Source organism: Chinchilla lanigera, unplaced genomic scaffold, assembly GCF_000276665.1.
Source record: "Chinchilla lanigera isolate Chin_1 unplaced genomic scaffold, ChiLan1.0 scaffold00043, whole genome shotgun sequence".
NCBI classification, from domain to species: Eukaryota; Metazoa; Chordata; class Mammalia; order Rodentia; family Chinchillidae; genus Chinchilla; species Chinchilla lanigera.
Genome location: NW_004955444.1, coordinates 8,275,179 through 8,297,955, shown reverse-complemented (window position 1 = coordinate 8,297,955; position 22,777 = coordinate 8,275,179). Strand labels below are relative to the sequence as shown.

At 38.5% G+C, this 22,777-nt stretch overlaps 1 long non-coding RNA gene across 1 annotated transcript; it reads left to right on the top strand.

The window, feature by feature from the left end:
• Window positions 1-325: 325 nt before the first annotated feature.
• On the top strand, window positions 326-11,808 carry LOC102027686. The gene is made up of 3 exons (XR_262251.2): window positions 326-570; window positions 10,043-10,249; window positions 11,672-11,808. It is a non-coding gene; the product is annotated as an uncharacterized LOC102027686 (long non-coding RNA).
• Window positions 11,809-22,777: the final 10,969 nt, after the last annotated feature.

Genomic DNA, 22,777 nt, shown 5'->3' with positions numbered 1-22,777 from the left:
AACAATGTCTCTTTCTCCTCTAGGCTCTGAGCCTTGGCCTGGATTTTCTTAGTTTCTTTGCTTGTGGTTTAGGCTAGAATCCTCATCAAGTTTGTTTGTTCTTGAGGAAAAAATATTTAGTGATTGTTGCTTTGTAGTTTACTAGTGTTCTAACCATCCTTGTTAACTGATGTGCATGCAGTAGGAGTGGATAGAACAGCTGGATTTGTTTTCTTTCTTTAAGTCACTGAAGAGCTTTTAGGATCACAGTTCAGAAATGATCAAACTAAAAAATGTCTCTCTGGTTATCTCTGTTAGGTCAAGAAGATGTGAATCAGCTTGTGGGTTTACCAGAATGCTTTGTTATTTTCCACGGAAAAGTGGAGAGTTCTTTTTGGCTAGCAGCTTCCTTCCGCCTCTCTGTCCTTCAGCACAGTCATTGTGTAATTGGGTTTTTAAAAAAAACATGGAAAAGTTTCTCAACTGCACTAACACAGAGGAACTTGTACTGCATCCAGCAATCCAGCAAGTCTTTTGGGAGCCTGGCAGACAGATTCTGGCGTCAACAAGGCACCAAGCTCCAAGATCAAGGTAAAGGTCTACAAACAATAGAGCTGTCCAAAAAAGACTGTGAGGCTCTGATACCTGGACCTGCTACAGATACCGTTTTCAGCTTCTGGGTGAGGTCCTATCGGTTATATCTATAAGCTTTATTTACCAAGCTCACAGTTAATGAGGTTCTCCAGGAAACCATTTTTTTCCAGGTTAGTTTCACTGGGCTGTGCATTTTAGGATCATTATGCCCTATCCAAGTTGCTAATGGACTGAACTAAAGTAACCTTGAAGGAACAATATAAATACAGCAGGACCTAATAGTAATTGCTTAGACTTCAAGGAAAAAAGCTTCAGATAAGTTCCTTTCTAGTGGCCTCCCTTTAATGACTGCTTGATGATGCCTTCTACTTTTTTTCAGGAACCTCTGCCCCTCACTCCACATGATCAGTACAGGGATTTGCAGTGTCCTTATATGACCCCCACTATTGGTCAGAGAGAGTAGGCACCAGGTGCATTGAGGTTCCCACTTAACAGCCAGTTTATTGAATAGGGAAAAGATGTTAGACCCACATTTGTGCACTGGGCTAACTGACTGGACTTGTAGTCAGGGATGAGGGGAGGCCTTTAATACTGGGAAACCATTTGTGGAATGCATAATACTGGGGAACCACTAATGATCATGTTTTGTGTCATTAAGAAGACATTTTGCAGCAAGTGCGAAAACACTGTCACGCAGAGAAGCCCTCTGTTTTTCTCTTGTAGTCTCACACCTTCCTGCTCCGGGCTTTCTCCTCTGCCTGAGATGTTCTTCATCTCTGACTCCACCTCCACCTCCAGCAACTTCTCCGCAAGATCTTGCTAGGGTGTAATTTCCTCTGTGAAGAACTTTTTCTGTTCCTCAGCACTCACTACAAGGAATCTTTCCTATCTCTGAGCTCCAGATCTCCTTCATCAGTCAGAAGCACCTTGAGTGTAGGAGCTGTGACTTAATTCCTTCTGGTAGTTCTCCTGTCCTCCAAGCACATGACCCGGGATACCATGAGTTTCTCGAGTAGAAATGTGCTCTAACTCTTGACAAATTGTCACCACAGCAGATCACTGGGGGAAATGGCTGTGGAGTAAGTCTTCTCATTTGCTTTACCATGTCCCATAGTATCCCTGGGTGAAGTAATCCATGTCCCTTCATGGGATCAAGGTCTCATTTTCCCAGATGATGGCATTCTCAGTGGTGTTACCACTTGGATGGGTTTTTGGAGGCATTCCCTTGCCTTTGCTGAATTATCAATAAATTAATTTGGGGGGCGGGAAGTTCACAGTACCTGAGCCTTAACTTTATCTCAAGGGATACAGTATACATACAATTGATTTGTTGAATTATCAAGGTACAGCGATACGTGATTTCATAAACAATTCCTTATGTTCTTTCGCTTGTAAACACAGTACCAATATTCACATATTTGGTGAGTATAGTGTATAAATATTGGGGATTTGGGGCTGAGGGCAATGGGTGCATCCCCACACAGGGTGGAGAAACCTGCGTGGTCCAAACTTTCTGAGTGGGGATTGAAAACACCCTGCTGGTGTGCAAGAGGGATATCTGCTCTATTCCTTTCTTCACTTATTGACTGCACCTCAGGAAGAACTGCTTAGGAGAAGAGACCTGACCTGTCATTCTTGATATTGGAATGAGGTGCCAGTGTGGGGTAGTTAGTGCCCTTAGGCTTACCTCAAGTATGTAGCAAAATCCAGCATGCCATTTTTATCCATTAATTCATTCATTGAACAAGTATTTAGTGAGTGCCTACTATGTCAGTGCTACAGGGAGAGAACTCTGACGTGTCCTGGTGAAGTCCCTTAGAGTTTACTTCCATAAGGAAGAGGTAATAAATTGGTATGAAGCTACTACCCATCTCACTGCAGGAAGGGGGTTGGCAGGATTCTTTGGACTCATAAGAAGAATGTATTGATTCAAGGGTGTTAGGGAAGCTTCTGTGAGGACAGTCAAAGACGAAAGAAGAGAATTCTGCCTGATAGAGCAGCATATGTAAATTCTGTGCCAAAAGGAGGCTGGCATCTGTGGAGTGCTGGAGAGTAGTGGGAGAATCACTGAGAGAGGGCCGCGAGGGGTCCTACCGTGTTAGAGAAGCTTGACTTGACCCTGGAGGCAGCTGAAAGTCTTCAAGCCTTTTAAGCAAAGTGATATGTTCAGATTCACACTTTTATAATGGTAAAAGTGCTTGCAAGGTGGAAAATGGATCAGAAGAGGCCAGATGAGGTAGGCAAGACACACAGCCACTGGGGCCCCAGTGGAAAATGATAGCAAATTGGACAAGGGTAAGAGTGGAGGAGATATATCCAAGAGAGGAGGTGGATTTGCAAAACAGGTGGCATTCAGATGTGCATCTTCCCAGGAGAGCTATGGAGAACATCTTACGTGATGGGATTGGTTTCCCGTTTTTGAATGAGAGAATCATCATCTACTGACCATGCTCCCCAGAGTACCTCTCTGGGAAGAGACCTGATATGCCATTCTTGGTAGTAGAAGGAGTTGTCAGCATATTCATGTATATTAATAGTGACAGAATGTCAATGCTGAGGAAAAACAAGTATTTTATTCATGCAGAAACAAAGAAAAAAAGAAAAGGAAGCTTTTTTAGTAGAAAAATGTTTTTGAACCCTTGAGGTACAAAGACAACCCTACCTCATGTAGCTTATGCTTGCTACTAAAATGTGTAAGAGAAGGTTTATACAGTGGAGACTGCAGTGTGATTCGAACATTGCAATAAACATGCAGCAGAAATTTAATGTGACTACTGACGTTAGTTTTTTTTCATGTGGGATTCTTCATTGTTAGGATATTTTGGAAGGTATATGACCATCTCTGCTCCTGAAAGTAAAATAATTCTAATTGAAGTGAGTAATTGTAGTCAAGAAAAAATAAGTCATTTAGAGCAGCCAGTTTCTTGTGAAAACATTCCAAGCCCAACAAGCAATTTTATTCCTGTGTTTATCCCTAGGACTCCATTCCTATGCCATAGAGACACAGAGTGTTCTATGTGTCTCTGAGCAGAGACCTAATTAACCATGAAGGTGCTTTATGGTGAGGAATCCTGCTTATTCATGGTGTTTTAACATCTATGAAAAGGAAATACCACGGCTTTTAGGTCTGGTCACGCAGCCATAGGTTTCCATTGAGAAACATAACTGGGAGGGGGCATATTCCTTAGATAAATAAACTGACTAAAAATATGTCCTGCTACGGAAGAGAAACAAGAAAGACCAACACTGTTCTTGAACTGATCAAGATGACTTGAAGTAAAGCACATTATATATGTATACACATACATGATATATAATGCGAAACAAGTGAGAATATATATATATATTACATTTCCTTAGAGCAAATATATATATAATGTTAAATAAAAGAGAATATTACCCTGATGCGGATATTTTAATCAGGTAACATCCTTCAAAACATGAAAAATGTGAAATCACAATCAAATCCAATTAGACCCCTGGATTGCAATTTCAAATTATTTAATATAGCTTTCTCTCATAATGAAAAATTATTTTGCAACAATAACAGCCAAAATTTGAATTAACTAGAGGACTGGAAAAGAAAGACAGAAAAACAACATGTGCCTCAACCAACTGTAAAACAGTAAAAAACCCATAAGGGTAAAGACTAAATTTCCAGGGCTTTCAACTTTTCAAACAGGTTTGAAGAAGGCACAATGCCATTTTTCATATGGTGCGCCGTTACCTGGTGGTAATTTTCCCCAGCTCTGGGTCTATTTTCAGCTGCATGGACCAGTAACTTTTGTTTGTAGCCGTCAGACGGTCTAGACAGACAATTCTTTTGAGGTGTGTTCTCTTTTGATGGGTTTATCAGGTTTCTGCCCCCATTTTTCCTTTATAGCTTTCTATATCTTCCTGTGTCTCCTGCTTGCATGTGTAATGTCATGACGTTCAGTAACAAAGGTCATTCTGTGGCCTAGAGTCTTGTACACTCACAGAAACAGTGGGGGAGGAGAGTAGCATATAGTATTCCAAGCATACCCCAAATTCTCTTGTGAGAATAATTCTTTCCTCACCTACTTCCAGAAAAATAATTAGTTCTACCTAACTCTCCACATATACTATGGGCATTCTGGCCATAATTTTCCCATTTTTAGATGGGTAACTTGATGCAATTAATTAAAACTTTACATATTCATTTTCCCCTCCTACAAGGGTTATGGGATTGTTTTAAGGATTACAGAAAACAAGGACCTCAAAAGTTCTCCATTCATTGCCTGCAATATTATAAAGCAATCAATAAATGTTAACTGTTCTTATTAAAGGTCCATGACACAATCATTAGATCCCCAGCAGGAAAACACTAGGATTATGATGTGTAGAATTATGTATTTGTAAACATCATACATATCTTTATTTCCCCTGGCAAGCTTCATTTTATATGAGGACAACAACCACAAGAGAGGATTACCTTAAAAAAAAAAAAGAGTGGGTTGCTTTAATGAAGTTGTGCACAAGCATGGGGATATTTTTATTTATTTTAGAGTAGGAGTACTGTGCTCTGGCACGTCTGTCCTGCTGGGTGTGTGAATTATTTAAAAATCAAACACAGAAATCAAAGCAGTACTGTTCAAGATGCAGCCAGAGCTAGACTGGAGACACACAGGCGATGTAACTCATGTGAAGGCGTAGGTCGCACTTTATGCTAAGTTGAACAAAGCGGGAGGATGACAAGCATAAATTTATTAAAATCAGTGGGAAATGGCCAGTTGAGAGTAACAAGAACATTTCTGTAGATACACTACTATATATATATATACGCTACAAATAAGCTTGCAACTCTCCTCCAGAAGTATTTGAGTAGGAAATAAAACCTTTTCCCAGTGGATGAAATAACAGTCGTTTCTGCCAATCTAAGCAAAGCAGATTCAAATTTTATATGTGTCCAACTGCTTGTTCCCCCTTAGCTAATAACCTGCATGCTGGAAACATTTCAAATAAAAGGGAGTTCACAGCCCCGTAGCCCGGCTCCGAATATATCTACCATGCATGTAAACAAGTAAACCATTATGTTTCTTATTGAGATAAAGAATACAATGATAAGTGGAGACTTTACAAAACAAAGAGCTTCCTATTGCGAGTGTGGATAATCTTCCAGAAAACCCCGTGTTTTGGCAAATCGCACCAGATTAATCTATTAGGCATCTCCTTTCATTATCAAATTTCCGCTCCCTATCACAGTGGCTGCCTTATCAAGCACCTCGTTTTCAATAGCAGCCCCATTCCTAAGATTTCAGATGCTGGCCCTCCCTGTTCAGAAAACAGGTGTCCCTACTGTTTGAGGCAGCAAAGGTCCCTGCACAGAAGCCTGGGAAAGGGCAGGGCTATCAGCCTCGGTTCTACCTGAAGGAACAGGTAACAGAAAACTGTTGATTCAATGAATAGAGCTTAATTGGCACACGTTAGGCAGGAGTGACTGTTTTTGAGAATTAAAATTCCTTAAAAATTTCCCACTGACAAGAAAATCTTGAAAAAGAAAAACACAGGAGATTGTTTTGTAATAATCCAATGGACAGTTCCAAACAATGAAACTCTTCTTTGGGAAGTTCCTTTATAAACATAATATTTGCCCAAATTCATTCTTAAAATGGAGTGTGGCAGTGGACAACAACTCCGCAAAGTTGCCTGGGGGCTTACCCTGTGGAGTACATTGTCTATATTTGGAAAGAAATACATTTCATGGCTGTAAAGGAGGCTAGCATTGCAAGTTAATTAGTATAATGTATCAGGTTTGCTGCTTCTCAGTATCTGCGTTGCTAGCAGGTCTTCTTTTTCTTACTTAATAAAACTGAGCATGTGGTTTCTGACCAGATCTTTTATGTGCCAGGCCAGGATTACCCACCAGCACTACTAACAAAATTCCCAGCTTTAACGATGATGTGCTAGAATACTCACAAGGAACCACCTCGTTGGTTGTTTATATTAGACATAATATTTGTAGCACAGATATATGGCATGTTTACATTGAAATTTACTCGTAAGTGGTCATGCAGAAGAAGATGATTATTATGTTTTGCTTAGCCAATGCCAAAATGTCTTTATTTCTTCTTGTCAACTCAGTACTTGGCAAGTTCCTGTCTTGCTAGTATATCTGTGCCATCTGCATTCCTCGGCAAGGAGAAAGACTCCTTTCTCTGCCTTGAACTTAGCACTTAAAAACTTGGCTGATGTGTGCTTTACTGTAATAAAATGAAAGCATTCAGGAAGTCCACCACACTGACAACCAGAAGATCCAGTCTGCCTGCAGCTTCCCCGCCTGATGGCAGAAGGCTCAGAGATGGGTGCTGGGTCTGCAGGGTGGGTAGGAAGCACTTGATAAGTGCATGCCTTTGCTTCCGGCCCTCTACAGCACCAGCTTTGTTTCATCTACAGATGATTAAATGGTCTACAGGGCAATTATAAACTGGAGGAAGGAACGGCCAGCTCTCTCCAGGTTTCCTCAATCAGCATGATTGAATTTCTCAAAGGCAGGCAGCAGTAGCAGAAGCCGCTTCAATGACTTTTCCTGGAAAATGTTCGGCAGCTCAGAACCAAGTCTTTCATTTAACTACTTGCTGTTTCATTTTATTATGTGCAAATTGGAGCTTAATAGATTTACAGTACCTATAAACCCTCAAGTGTTAGGGTAGCCCAAGTGGCTAGTACATATTAAAATGACTGGTATAAATCCAAGAAATTGATAGTTGAAAATTCTAACCAGGGGCAGAATAAACTCTTGATAAATGGCATACTGACATCCTACATTATTTCCATTCAGGAAGCAATATTTTTATTGTCCCTTATAAATGGTAGGGAAATATAAGATGGTCATTTTGAGGAAGGAAAAATGGGAGAACCTCTTGGGAAAAATTCAAATAACTATCACATCACAATCAAAAGGTGTAGATGGTGTTCTTAAAGTATTTGGCTTAGAAACATAATGGGCAAATATGTATATAAATACAAGACTTAACTTACAGGTTTCATTTTTAAAAAAAAGTCAATATTACAGTGAATTTCTTTCCTCTTACCTGCACATTAAATATCAATAAAAGCACAAAAGGTCACCATTGAAGTTCAGCACATTAATTACTAAATCTGTGGCATCCTCCTCACCATGGATTTCTGTCTGTAACAATCATAAGCAGATCAGATTCCCAATGGATGTTTACAGATATGTTGCCATAATCTATGACCCAAATGGAGACTCTAAAACTAGCTTCATTAAAACTCTGCAACTTATTTGGGCAATTGGAGCACAAAAAAAATCCTGGCCTAGGTGTCATACTCCCTGTATACAGTTCCCAGTGCTTGCTAACTTGTTGTTTGACGTTAGACTCTGTCTTAGCCTTGACTTTGGATCTCTGGGATTTGGATTTCTCAATTATTGCAGAGGCTTCTGTCATTCCTTTATGTCATCTATGGAAATCAGACATTGTTTAAAAAGCAAACTAGCTTGGAAATATAAAATGGTGTATCAAGCACATAACAATAATGCTTTGTTAAAAATAGGTCACGGGAGGGATTAGATTGGTTGTCTAAGTTGGTTTGTTGTTTACCGGTCATCAAAAATATCTCTAAGGATTTGGATGGTGAGCCTAAACATATGGTCTGCAAGAGGAAAGGGCTAATAAAATTTTAATGTGATGAATTTCTTTACATTTTCTAACTAGAGTTTCTGAGAGAATTGCATAAGAACTGGCATGTAGTCCTGAGTCTGTGGTGGCATGCCACCATTTTAAGCATGAGTGGCTGTAGTTTAGAGACTACTGTTTGAATGCTCAAGTCAGGGGTGGTTAAGTCTGGACAATTTCATTACCAGGCAGAACAAAGTGAGTCCTAATTTTACATGACTCATCAGAAACAAACACAGATCAGTAAACACTAAATAATAAAAATGTCATAAAAGGCTTTCATCAGGATAATATGATTTTTTTGCTATCATTAAGAGAATCTTTTTGCTCTAGATTATATAATAAAACCTATGGACAAATACTAATCTTAAGAATCTGAGTTCAAACTCACCAATTTAAGTGACTTGAACATTTACTACATTTTTACTCCAGATTCATTTTATTGACTAATTTATTTTTTGTATGAATGTTTTACAAAGGGAAATCAACTTAATGTATTAGAGTTAGAATTGAGTGATTACTTAATTATTCAGGATCTCAGTTATTTCAATATTTACCAAAATTTAAACAAGTAAAATGATATGAAACTCAAGTCAATTAGATTCTTAACTTTTTGAAATTGATAGAAGACTTGAAGTAGCAGGAAAACAAAAGGAAATGTTACTTTACATGCTTTAGTTCAGGTACAGAATGTACTAATGATCTTAGTTTGCTACTATGTTTATCAAAGACAGTTGGCACTTTGTAACTCATTGAGAAATAATAAGATGAATACATGATATATTCCAAATGGAGCAATAAAATGAATTTTTGATCAAAAATATTAAAACAAACCAACTATATTCAAAAAAATTGTTCTCTGAAGAACTTTAGCATGGTTTCTTTAAGTTGTTCTAAATCTTTTAATTCTTAAAAACGCATACACAAAGGATTCAAGTACAATTAACATCTCTCTCTAGTTTTCTTCTGTTTATAAATTTCTAATCTTCCTAAAAGCAAAGGACGATATACTTATCTACTGCAAAACATCATTTGAGAAAAAAATTCCTTTATGATATGTCCTTGAAATACATCTGTTTTATATAATGTAGGTAAGAGAAGTCTTTAATTCATCCATCCACACAGCCACTTAAAGTGTAAGAATATATAAAGTATAATGTGATTTGGTGCATTTTTGTTGTGAAACTTAATATTAAAATGGTTCAGATGCTCCTGAATGTAATTGAAAAACTGTATAGACTTCCACCCTTCATTAACAAAGGACAGATGTAGAGATAATAAGCCTCCTGATTGGAGAATAGGTTGTCGTGCAGCTGTTAGCACAATGCAGTAAAGGGAGCCATTTGCAAATCTCATTAATAGTTCTACCATTTTCCACCACTTGAATGAAAAGTGATAATGTATGGATCTCCCAGTCATTAAGAATTTTCCGTTACTCCTTTAGGATTAATTTGCGCTGACCCAGAATTTTGTATTTGCTTAACACAAGCCATGGGTTACTTTGATGTTATCTGCTTCTATAAACAGTAATATACAGTCCTCTCCTGGGCTAAAACAGCTCTTATTCCAGTGAGAATTGATGGTATTAATCATTCTGAAGTCCGTGAGTGCTGATCATAAATTGTACGTGGGGACCTCACTTAGTACCTCCCAAGACTCCCATTCATTCAGCAAGTCTTCTTTTCCATCTGGACGTAAAGTATATAAAGAGCAATTTATCTCAGAACTTAGGCTGTGTGATCTTTTGGATGTCTAGGTGACAACAAGAAACATTTGAGAGCAAATAAATGTTTATTCTCCTGTGTTTTCAATAGACCTGAATTGCCTACAATTTCTAAAGTCTGATTCCCTCAAGCGGCCAGAATGGAAAATGCACATCTTGCCTTTGAGTTTTAGGCTCATGAAGCAAATTGGAATGACAGCGAACGAACAGAATCATTTTTCAACGAGGTTAAAATAAAAGATCTGAATTTTAACTCATGACGACATCAACACAAACTTACTTTTGCCATCCTTTAAAGGTGAGAGCCTAGAATTTATGAACTGACAGGCCAGGCCTAAAAAATGCGTAAAAATTACCTAATTATTCCAATTCAGTCTCTAATACATTTTGTTTAAAATGCCACCTGTGCAGATCTGCAGATATTTATCTTAAACAAAAGCTGAACAAATAACTCAGGTTCAGATCAATACAAATCAAAAATGAAACAGAAATCAATTTCTCTGTAAACATATTATTTCAGAATCTTTTTTTCCACATCACCCAAGTTAGTTCTCAAATCTGAAAAATGGTTGAGTTTGGTAATTTAGTTTTCAGGGAAAGCTGTATACCAATTTATACAGATTCAAATTCTTGACCACAAAGACATTTTTGCAGCATTTCTTGCTTCATCTTAACTTTTAGCCTGGATTTGTACATTTTGGAGTTCTCCCTTTTTCACTGGGAGCCTGTGGTTTTAAAATTTCGCTGGGCTCCAGACTTATCGGTTTGTGAGTTTATCTTATGTTAAGCACCTTAAAAACCCAATCCTTAAAATGCCAGTAGAAACAACTAAAATATAAATAAATCTTTGCACTGAGCCAAAAAATTCAATTTAGGAAAGTAAACCTGAAAGATTTTTGCTAGAGTGTAAACTGAAAAGATTAAAAACATTCAAGCACAAAAATTTTCAATTGCAGTTATAAAATTCACAAATCTTTTTTTTTTAAATTATGAGACCAGAAAAGCAGCAGAAACAGATAATACTCAAAGTTATTCTACAGACAGCCACTTGATAGTCTTCTCTGAAGAACTTAGTTTGTGCAGAGTTCTGTTTTCAGAGCACAACTTTCTCGGTGTAACAGTAGTTTCTTGCTGGATTTCTGCGGGATGCTTGTTTCCATGTTTAAAAAGTGTCACTTAAAGATTGCACCGTTCAGTGAATGAACACTGAAAGAGTTGCAAGTAAAGAGTAGCACAAGTACTGTTGCTTCTTTCTTTGTATTCAACTCTGTTCTCTGAGGGTTCTAATCAGAATGGTATGCGGACAATATGTGCAAATCATATATCTGTATCCAGAATATATGCAAAGAATTCTTGTAAGTCAATAGTAAAAAGAAATAACCTAAGTAAAATGGTCAAAAGGGTTGAGTAGATATTTCTCCACAAAATATTCATAAATGTCCAATAAACATGGGGCAAGATGTTAAACATCATTAGTTACTAGAGAAACACAAACCAAAACCACAACAAGATACCATTTCATATGGTTGTAATAGGCAAACAATACCAAGTGTTGACAAAAATGTGGAAAAATTGAAACATTTATACACTGCTGATGGGAATGCAAGATTGTGGAGCTACTTCGGAAAATGTTTTTTTATGGAAAATGTTAAAAACTATGACCTAGGCATTCCACTTCTTTTTTGATTCCTTTTTTGTACTTTTCCCCCTTTTATTTTAGAAGTTCCACTTCTAAGTGCCCATCTAGAAGCAGAGGCAGTATATGTCCACACAAAAACTTGTATGTGAATGCTCATGGTGGGTTATTCACAGTACTGCAAAGTAGAAACAACCCAAATGTCCCTCAGCTGAAGAACAGGTAAGCAAAATGTGATAAATCCATAAAACACAATATTATTCTAATAAAAATGAAGTAGTGATATGTGCTACAGTATGTGAGAATCTCAAATGCATGAACTGCTGAGCCTTAAAAATGTCTATGGAGAGTATTATTTTCATCTTCAGTGAACTAAGCCAGTCACAAAAGAACAAACACCAAATATTTATAAGGAATACCCAGACAAAGAAAAACTATAAAGCTAGAAAGTAGACTAGTGCTTGCTTCAGTCTGGGGTGGCAATGAGGAATGGCTAACTGGACGTGAAGTTAGCCCTTAGGGTGACAGAAATGCTCTAAAGTTAGGTTGTGGTGATAGTTGTACAACCCTTTTGATATACGAAAATGTTTTGAGTTGTACACTTAAAAGAGGTGAAAAATAAATTTTTGGTATGTAAATTGTATCTCAATGCAGCTGTTAAAAATTAATCCAAGTTAAGAGAGACATAGGGGGCCACAGAACTGGGTGGCCTTCTAAGTCAGTCCTATTAAGGAGCTTTGTCTTTTTTCCTTGTAGCAATGGCAAACCATAAAATAATTTTAGTGAGAGTGTTAGTGATTTTACAATAGAATTTGCATTCTGAAGACCACTGGTATGGCTACCACGTATAAAATAGTTGGGAGTTGGAAGTATACGTTAAGTAGTTTTTTTTTTTTTTTTAACTCTCTTATGCTCACCAAGTTCTAGGTTCCTAACTTCTAAATTATCATATTCAGTAGTAATTTACCCATTTACTTGCATTTATGTACCCATTTACCCTTTCTTCCTGCAAGTAGAGACGATGTCTCTAACTTTGTATTCCCAGCGTCCAGCACTTGGTTAGTCTGGTACTTTACAAGCTCTCTCTTAATGTTTATACAATGAATGATGAAAGAAGCACACACACTTGGAAAATCTCCAACTTTCATTCTACCACTCTCTGCTAAGTGGCTGCCAGGCTGGTTGTCTTCTATTACAGTTGGTAATTTTTCAAATGGAATCATAGTTTGATCTTTAATTAGGAAATTTTGTATCATTATCATGCTATCTACTTTGACCAAAACTCTTTGGAAATCAATATTTTAGGCAAAATGAATAAACCAAAAATTATTTGTGAATAAGAACATATTCTCTGTGTGTCTACTTCAGCTGTGCAAACACTCGTAACAAAATTTTAATTTACAGATTGCCCTAGTTTTGTGAACTTTCAGCTTAAATACAGTAGCCTGCTTCAATAAGTTGAACATGGTTTGTTAAGCTAAATAAGTTGTTGATAAAACTAATTATTCTGTCTATCAGATTGATGTCTAAGATACATATGCCAATAATATGAGGGTAAAGCATCTTTTGCAAGAGGCTTATATAATCACCTGTTCGTTTTATTTCATTTTTAAGAGAAAGAAGGGAATAATCTTATACCATTAAAAGATTAAGCCAGAGCCAAACCAAAAAGCTCCCAGTTTACATTCTGGAGACAGTCTGTGTTCAGAGCAATCACATTTACAATGTTCCTATGCTGTTTTGCAGGAGGATTTAAACTCAGGATTATGACCATGAGACCTTGAATGATTCTAAAGAGGGAAATAAAGATTCAATTCTATTGTATAGAGGGTCACAAATAATGCTAAAGAAAATAAAGAACACTTTTGAAAATATATTGGTCAGAACCGTTTTCTGTCATGTTATTCATTTGAAAATCTATTATGCAACCATAGCTAACTGTCACAAAATGAATCCCATGGCAGTTTTTTTGATATTCTCTTAGCTAGAAGCTCTATGGAGTCCTTATTTCTCAAAATGAATAATTGGACTTCACTGTCACATATGCTACATGAATCAGTCACTGATTATCCTCTAGCTGTCTTCTATACTCGCTTCCTGACTTACTGGACACAAAGCCAAACTGACATGAAAAAAGCAACTGTCCAGCAATCATCTCAATCAGCTGTACAGGTTAATTTTTTGAAGTTCAAATTGATCAGTTATCTAATTTGATGGATTGTTTCTGCATTTGTATCTTGGGAGTCACTGTTGGCATGCTTTTTGATTTGGTGTAGTGACCTAGGCCAAGATCTTCATTATTTTAGCCAATACAATTTTCCATTTCTTATAAGTAGTCTGGCATTTTCAAATCACTGCATTAAATTTGGGGTAACATTTTTCAATTTGCTTTTTTCACTGAGCTCTACCTAAAAAGACTGTCTGACATCCTAAGGCTTAGATGTATTTAAGCAATTTGAAAGAAGAAAAAAAAAAGGCAGAAGAGGTAAAACTATGTTTCTTTCATGTTACTATCACTCAAAAATAAAAGCAGATTTCAGACTAGACCCTTACCCACAAATCAACTTTGGGAAGCATCAAACAGCAATTTAGTTTCAAAAGAAGAAATTTTTAGAAAATGACATAAGCCATTATGATTGTAGTGCAAAACAATTTGGAATCCATCTACAACATAGTCTTTATAAAGGCCATGTGCTGTTTTAAACATTTTCACTTTAATAAGTTAGATTATAGGTATGATATAAACCATCTGCATCTCTCTGGTTGCAAACAGTGAATTTTCTTCTTGTAAGCCGGCCTGGACCTCAGTTTTGAGAGCCGGGAGGCCAGCTGACTTTCCTGGACATGGTAGCCATCTTTTGTAATAGAATCCGAAATAAGAATATGCTGTGGCAATTATAATGTGGTCTTATAGTTTTCCAAATTGGTTTTGAGTGCTGTCTAAATATTATCTTTATCCTGTATTTTCCATTGAAGTTGTTGTCGTTTAAAAGAAAAGGAGAGATTCTAGGAAGACCCCAAAGCTCAAAGGCTCAAAATTTTGCAGTAGTCACAAAACTTTATATTTTAGCCATCTAGGATTTTAAAAAATCCATTAATGGGGGTTGAGAAAGGTCCACCACAACTTGACAAATCTGAGGCTATTTGGCAAGGCACTTGTTTGCATTCCTGAATAAGCGTCTAAGAGGTGTCACTAGACCTGTAGGCATTAGCATTTCTAGGGGAGAGGTGACATTATGGTTCATGCAGTCTTCTTGTGGCTTGTGTTTTAAAGCAGACAATAAGCAAGCTAAGGTAAAAGAGGTTATCAGTCTTAGACATCTCATTAGGATCCAGGAAGGTAGTGAAAGGGAAACCCAAACAGTACTCACCTCTACAGCCTGAGACCTCCTCTAGTAGGTAAGAGAAAAGTCGTAGGGAGCAGGATGCAGTCAAGTATTACAGAGAACAGTTCAAAAGAGGAACAACCAACGTCAGCAGATGGAGCACAGGGTGCTGAGTCAGCTTGCAGAATCAAAGGAGAGGCCAAAGTCCCCAACAATGGAGCAGCGACATCAGGAGAGGGACAGCACTCTGTCCATGATTTGCAGTTTCACAGCCACATCCTTCTGGTGGGCCTGGCTGGACCTTCTCTTCTGAGAGTTACTTGTGGACTTTTCCTGTGTATCAGCAGTGGCCTGGGCTAAGCAGTTAGTCCGCACTGCTGCGATGCGTGTGCTTATGTAGTCCTTGCAGCTTGCACCTCCGTACGCCAGACACTGCAACTTTCTGGCAGGTACAAACAAGACAGTTAAGTAAAAGGTAATGTCTATTGGAAAAAACAATTCAGCGACTTTATGCAGCGATGGGTTCTGGGTTAATTTTAACATGTCAGGGAAAAAACGATCCAGCCACACATGATAAAACCACTTTGACAGCTCAATGGAAGTTCCATATATAATGGCTGGCTGGCAGCAACCTCAGTGTGCTCTGCTTCGTGGAAAAAGAGCCCAGCACACAGGGACCTTAGGATGTCCCAGCAGTAGGTCATTACTGCCTAATACTCCAGCAGTCTCCAAGAAAGTAGCAAGTATGGTGAAGGCACACAGGTCCCACATAGAAATTACCAGGATGTGTTACAGTGTTATTATATATGTAGGCTCATATATATATATATATATATATATATATATATATATATGGGTTTGACTTTAGAAAGCGTGTGATAGAACAAAAATTAAAGATCAATAATACTCTTTTAGCTCCTAAACTTTTGCAAAGTGAGGAGTGCTTTGATCTCTAGAAAAAGAACTATGGTAGCTTTAATTTAGAAAGAAATGAGACTTTAATAAACTTGCATTGACCACCTGTTATATACAAGGGAGTGCCATAAAAAGATACATAAGACACACATGTTCCCCTTGTGGGCCTCACCAGAACCTAGTGAAATACAAGAAAAACCATTTTTACAAATAACTACTTATAAGAAGGAAGCTGAGAATGCTTTCAGTGGAGGCCCTTATGAAACGCTGCTAAGGTACGTCAAGTGTGGGCTTATTCTAGAGCTTTCCTGTGAAGCACCAGCTCTGTACCTTCTGGTGTCCTGGGGCCCTCATGTCTTACGTTCAGTAGCAGCTAAAATACTTGAAGCTGTCCCATGCAGGGTGAGTGAGGCATGGGGTGTGTACAGGTGCTTACGGCGGATAAATCAGAAGTCAGATTCTCATTGGAAAGGTCACACTCGCATTGTGCTTTCTTCTCTCTCAAGGATTGCCCCTTCCCACCTTTGCTGCCTCTTACCCTCTGTTGTCAAGATGTCTTGTCCCATGTGCTGGCATCTTTCTAGCACCATCTGTAGCTGCTGTGCTTGGCCACACCTGTCCTTGGGCAGTGCCAGCATCTCTTGCTGCTTATGCCCACGGTCTGAGCATCTTGTACCCCCTTTGTGTTCCAGCAAGCCACACACCCCAGCTCCATGGATGGGAATGCACTCATGGGATGCTCTCCAGGTCCGACCTAGGACAAGGGGATGGAAGCTTTTATATCGGGCCCTTCTCTCCTCCTAGATAGTCCATGCTGCCGTGGGTTCTGTGCTGCAGCCAGAACATGTGGGAATACTGTAAGTCTCCCTCTGCCCATGATTCCAGGTGGGACGCAGCATCCAGGCTGCTCTGCATTCAGAATCCTAATCTGGAGCTCTACTGCAGGGCTCCCCTTGCCGTTCCTAAGGTCAGGTCCCACGGGTAGGGGTTAAGGAGCCCACCCAGCTGCAGCATGCATCTCCTTTTCCTTCTCTTCAGTCTCCTCTTGCCATACGTGCAAGGAGTGAGGAAAGGTACAGAGTCCACTTTACTTTCTGGTTTGAACTGGAAAAGACACTTTTTTATTACTTAAAAGAAGTGTTTGAAACTCAGAAAAAGCTTTCATTCTCAAGAGCCAATCTTGCAAATCATAAGATATTTGGTTACAGCTCCTATACCTGATTATCGTCTTCATGTGCCTTCATATTTTCCCCTGCATTCATCCGCACTTGGAACTGGGAGACCAGAGAGTACCAGCATCTGGCCATCTGCGCCTTTCATTGTCTAACTTACATCTCCATGAACTGTATTGTCTTGTTTGTACTGCTAGGGATCAAGCCTAGTGCCTTCACACTGAGCCACATCCCCTGACCCTCTTCTTATCCTGGGACAAGGTCTTACTAAGCTGCTCTGGCTAGACTTAAATTTGTAATCCGCCTACCTCAGTCACCAGAGTGCTGGGATTACAGGCACATGCCTCCACACCTGGCACTATACAATCTAGAACACTAATGCAATACAGATGATTACTGTTAATAAAATTGCAAAGAAACTTTGGTTGAGATACCTACAGGCTAGATTTGTATCTAGTAGTAAATTCATTTCTGAATTTGTAATGGCACATACATGAGTGCAATCTTAAATTTCCTTTGCTCTTGTTTTAACAGCTACCTTTTCTTCATTAATTAATGGGTTCAGTAAAATCATGACATGTTCATTCTATATTTGTGTGAGAATAATGGCTTTAACTTTTAAAATAATTATTCCTTAACAAATATTTGTAATCTTCATTTAACTGATTTGGGGATTAATGCTCAAAGAAATCTATCAAATTTCCCAAGTAATCATTAATACTTTAATAACTAATAATACTTTCACAGTGATTAGATGCTTTAAATAGATACTGTACATTGCCATCCATTTCTAGATGTGGTGTTAAATGCCCACATTTTCTAGGGATGATTTCTTTCTATATGGGCAGAAGATGAAAACCGTGCTTTATTACAATTGTTTAGTCCCTGCTCTATTTCAGTAACAAGGCAATAGATGATTTAAAAGATTTGATCGCTTCTCCTCTTTTCAAGGAAGATAGGCAGAGGAGACAAAGAAGGTAAGGAAACTTTCCGGGGTCCAGCAGGAAACAGAAGTTCTCTTGTGGCTGGTCAGAGTGAGTTTTAGCACCTGTGAAACCAATCATTTCTATGCACATATTTTGGGAGAGAGACAGAGACAGACAGACAGACAGAGAATTTGTTCAGTGCTTAACAAGTGAACACATTTTAATGCCAGAGATATCAACAAAAGAAGAAAAGCTTTCTCATGCAATCCCTGTGAAAACTTTTTATTTTTTCTTTCTGTTTTAGACAAAATCACTAACATGGAGACCACTAGCATAAGCATAATTTCTCAAAACTGTTTATCTACTGACCCGTCCCCAGTGTAGCTACCTGCCCACAATGGATTAGCTTGCTTTGGCTGAATGCTTAGGTTCCTCTGTTATGATCACAGTACACTTCTGACAGTGCTCTGTGTTGGAGACTAAACCATGTTCTACTAGAGGAGACTTTAGAAAATAAGAATCTTTTGTACACATCCATTTCTGGAAGTTAACATTGCCTACTGAGGGATTTCATGTGACATGAATAGGATAAAATGTATTGTTCTTCTCACCCTCTGTTCTGAGGTGTTTTTCTTTTTCTTATTGTGAAACCATACTAAAATTTTATGAAAGTCCTCAAGGAAGAAGCAAACTCATTTTTAGATATGGAGAAAAACAACCTGCAGGAAAGAGCAAGCAACGGACCGCCATGAGGAAATGTGATATTTCTAAGAATTTGGAAATGTAACTTTTGTATTTGATGTATCACTGAGATTAGAGGGCCATCTTCAGTTTCAAACCTGCTGGGTAACTCTTTCTATCATTGGCCAATAAAAGGTCTGGTATGCTACATTTTTGTGGTAAATTCTCAGGGTTATAGAATTTCTCTTTGAGTTTTTTTTTTCCCCCCAAGATTCCATCTGGCTAACAAAGGAAGGAGTTAATAGCCTTTGCCATCAGCAAAAAAGTTACAAGCAGGGGAAAAAATACATGATTGAAGAACTGAACACTTAATTACATAGAGAAGTATTAAAAGAAAGAGTCCTTGAGCTAGCAGACCATAGGACAATAGATCAGCAATTTTACAGTCTATTTCTGACTCTGTCATTGACTCGGGAAGTCCTATGTTTCTGTTTGTCAAAAATTTATTGCATGATCATGGCAATCATTACTTATTTGGTATAAATGTTGCTTGCTAAGCAACCAAAATCTAGAAACTTTTTACCAGGGCAGAGACTTAAATGATTTGCATCTTTAAACAAAAGATAAGAGTGTTACACGCCAGCAAAATCATTAGCAAAGTAATACAGGGGTAAAAGTATAGGATATGCTATTGGAAATCTTCATTTTAAGGTCTATATAAGGGTTTTATTCCCTCTGTGAGTTTGTGGATGAGAAAGGGGCTGAGTTTGTGGAATACCATTTCTTTGTGCGCAGAACAGGGTGCACTTTGTTTGCTTTAGAGCCTTAGTTAGGTAGTATCCCTATTTTGCAAATGGAACAGTGAACACAGAAAAGCTTGGAAAGTTTGCTAACACTGCAGGTCATGGTGGCTCTAAAGCCCATACTTAATGCCTCCTACTTCAGGGACCTGAAAGTATTTTCTGTAGGTGAGCGTTAATCCCAACTAGTTAACATTGCTTTCCTGTTCTGTCTAATTCAATCTATCTCCTAAATTCCAAGGTTAGGTTTGGAAACACGGGGTTCTCCAGAACTCCCAAGATTGAAGTGTTCAGAGGCTCCCATGTGCAGGCAGATATTCTAATTAGTTTGAAAGTCTTCCCCAAGGAAGGGAGAGCGCCTGCTTCTGTTTTCATTGGTACAGGTGATTTCAGCCTATTTTTATTAGCAGAGGTGATTTCAGGCTGAAACTCAGGTTTTTCTCACCCTCCAGTGGCCCCTGCAGGAAGAATGCTTCTCTCCAGCTCAGTCTGAAAATGAACTGTCTTCCCTCCTCTGGCTCTGCTCCTTCTTCCTATGGAGTTGCTAGCAGTTTACAGCCCCGATATCCAAACTCCACGACAGACTCTCTCAGATTATCTCCCTTACTTAAAGCCAACTGGTTCTGGGCTTTCGCCACACCTACCAAACTCCTTTACAGCAACACCCAGATGAGTGTTTGGTTGAATCGCTGGGAAATGATAGCCTAGCTAGGTTGACACGTCAAAAGACCATTGCAAACATGGAGTAACTGGTTGTACTACATTTTCAAAAGCTAAAGGATAATGTGAGAGTCCCAGGTCTAAGAGAGAGTTACAAGTGACAACTGCCCAGGGAAGACCGATACCAGCCCTTTCTCCCTGAGCCAGGTCAGTAAAGCCCCTTCCTTGTCCTGGTTCTCATTTTCCTCCCAAGAAATCCATTTTACATATTCACAGCATATTTACATATTCACAGCATTTTTACATACCCATACCGTATTTACACATTCATACCATATTTACACATTCATGCCTTATTTACATATTCATGCAATATTTACATATTCACATATTTGCATGTTCGTATCATGTTTATATATTCACAGTGGCACTGGATGTTTGTAAGAAGATTTATAGAGTAATTCTGGCTCTGTCGTGACATGACAGAAGCTAGGAGAGTGTGCTTAAGATTTAACACGAGGCAAACGAAACAGTACATGCAATTGTTCTGCACAGTAGACAATGAGTCTGAAAAAGACTTATAATCATGGAAAAAATACCAGTGGAATAATGCAGAAAAAACATATTAGTCTAAGTGTTCCTTGTTATGGATCGCATGTTTGGGTCCCTGCAAAATTGATATGTTAAATCCCGTTGTGAAGGATATGAGAGGTACTATGTTAGATGCTGTTTTAGTTACTTTCTCAGTGCTGGGACAAAGTACCCAGTACCTACAAATTAAAGGAGGAGAGATTTAGTTCACAGTGATTTGGTTCACGGTGTGTAGAAGTTTCAGTCAATACTCAGCTGGCTCCAAGGCAGGGCAGCATGGCACAGAAGGGCGTCACAGAGGAGAACCAGTTCATGGCAGAGGGGAATGGCAGAGGAAAAACATTTCACGATACAGCAGCGAGAAGCAGAGAGACATCAAGGGAAGAGGAAGCATAAATACACCCTTCCATGCCACTCCCACAGTGACCCACCTCTTCCCACCAGGGTTTAAGCTCCCAACATCACATCCAGGTGTCAATCCATGATTGGACTATGTGACACAGTGTTCAGTGTCACATACCTATGACCCAGTTGTCTCCCCAAAGCCCCACCTATGATCACAAGACACCTAAATATAAATGATAGCAGGCATAGACAGGAAGGCAGAGCCAGGATCCAATGGGATTAGTATCCATATAAGAAGACACATCAGAGAGCTCCCCATTCTGTCCCTGCAGAGTAAGGACACAGTGAGAAGGCAACTGTCTGCATGCCAGGAAGAGAGCCTTTACCAGAAAATAGCCATGCTGACCCTTGATCTTGGACTTTTCAACACCCAGAATTATGAGAAAATAAATCTCTATTGTTTGAGCACGCAGTCTGTGAATTTTTTTTTTTTTTTTTTGGTGGTAGTGTCAGTTCACCAATACACTCTGATATAATTTTTTCTTCCTTAAGGATCTTTTTCACTGCATTTTAAAATCCTCAGTGTAACAGTCCAATCTGTCTATTAAGTGGCATTACCTTTATTCGCCTACTTTTTCTTAAGGAGACATTTGTCATACACATCCTATTCTTGGGGCAAGGAGCTTTTCTGAAGACTTACAGACTTGAAATGATGGGATAGAAAATGATAATAATAATAGATTTCAAAGATTCTAACAGAAATTGTGTCTTTATTTGAAAATAATCCCCTGGAGATAAAAATATTAAACTTATTTACTTTTTGGCTTGAAGTATATTATCTCTCAGTAAAAAAATACTGGTAGAAGAAGGCAACTGTTATAAACACTGACAATTTAAAGTAGTGTGAGAAAATAACTGAATGAAAAGGTATGGAATGGGTGAAGAGACAGATGACACAACAAGAGTAGATCTTGATAACTGTCAAATTGAGGAATGGTATATGGATGACCATTATACTATTGCTTTTCCTCTGTATGTTTAAAAATTTTTATACTAAAAAGTTAAGGACATTTTGCAAAAGCAATGGCAGATCTAACAAAGGTTTGAAGGAGGAACTGGACAGGAGGGATTGAAGAAGCCAGAAAGTACTGTTTCTTTTTTTGTTTTGTTTTGTTTTTTTTCTGGTACTAGGAATCGAACTCACGACCTCACACTTGCCAGACAGAAGCTGTGCTGCTGAGCTAAATCCCCAGCCCCAGAGAGTGCTGTTTCTTTAGCTTCTACTCTAGGGACTCAAGATATTCTTGGGAAAATCAACATATCAAAAGCTATAGGCTTAAATCTACTACTTAAAATTACACTGATACTCACAGGCAGAATTAAGTTTGAAATATAAATAAAATTGGAAGGACAGGAAGAAGAATGTGATTATCCTAAAACAAATTTGTTACCTTCCCTAGGGACCATGTAATAACTCTTACTGAGCAGAAGTGATGCACGAATTGTGTAATGTTAGGGAAGCATCGAGTACAACTGAAAGCAGAAGATGTTAAAAGTACAGCAACAGATAAAGAGGAGAAGGGAGAAAGTGAAGAAAGAATTGATTCTCCTTGATCAAAAGCTCCGGTTAGCTCTTCAGAATATGACCTGGAGTTGAGGATGCCGTGGGTCTGAGTGAGAGTGAGAGAATACAGCCATGCACCACTCTCAGCAAGTGTCATTGCTCCCCGACTTCACAGTACCCATAGTCCTGGGTGTGATCCCACAATATCAC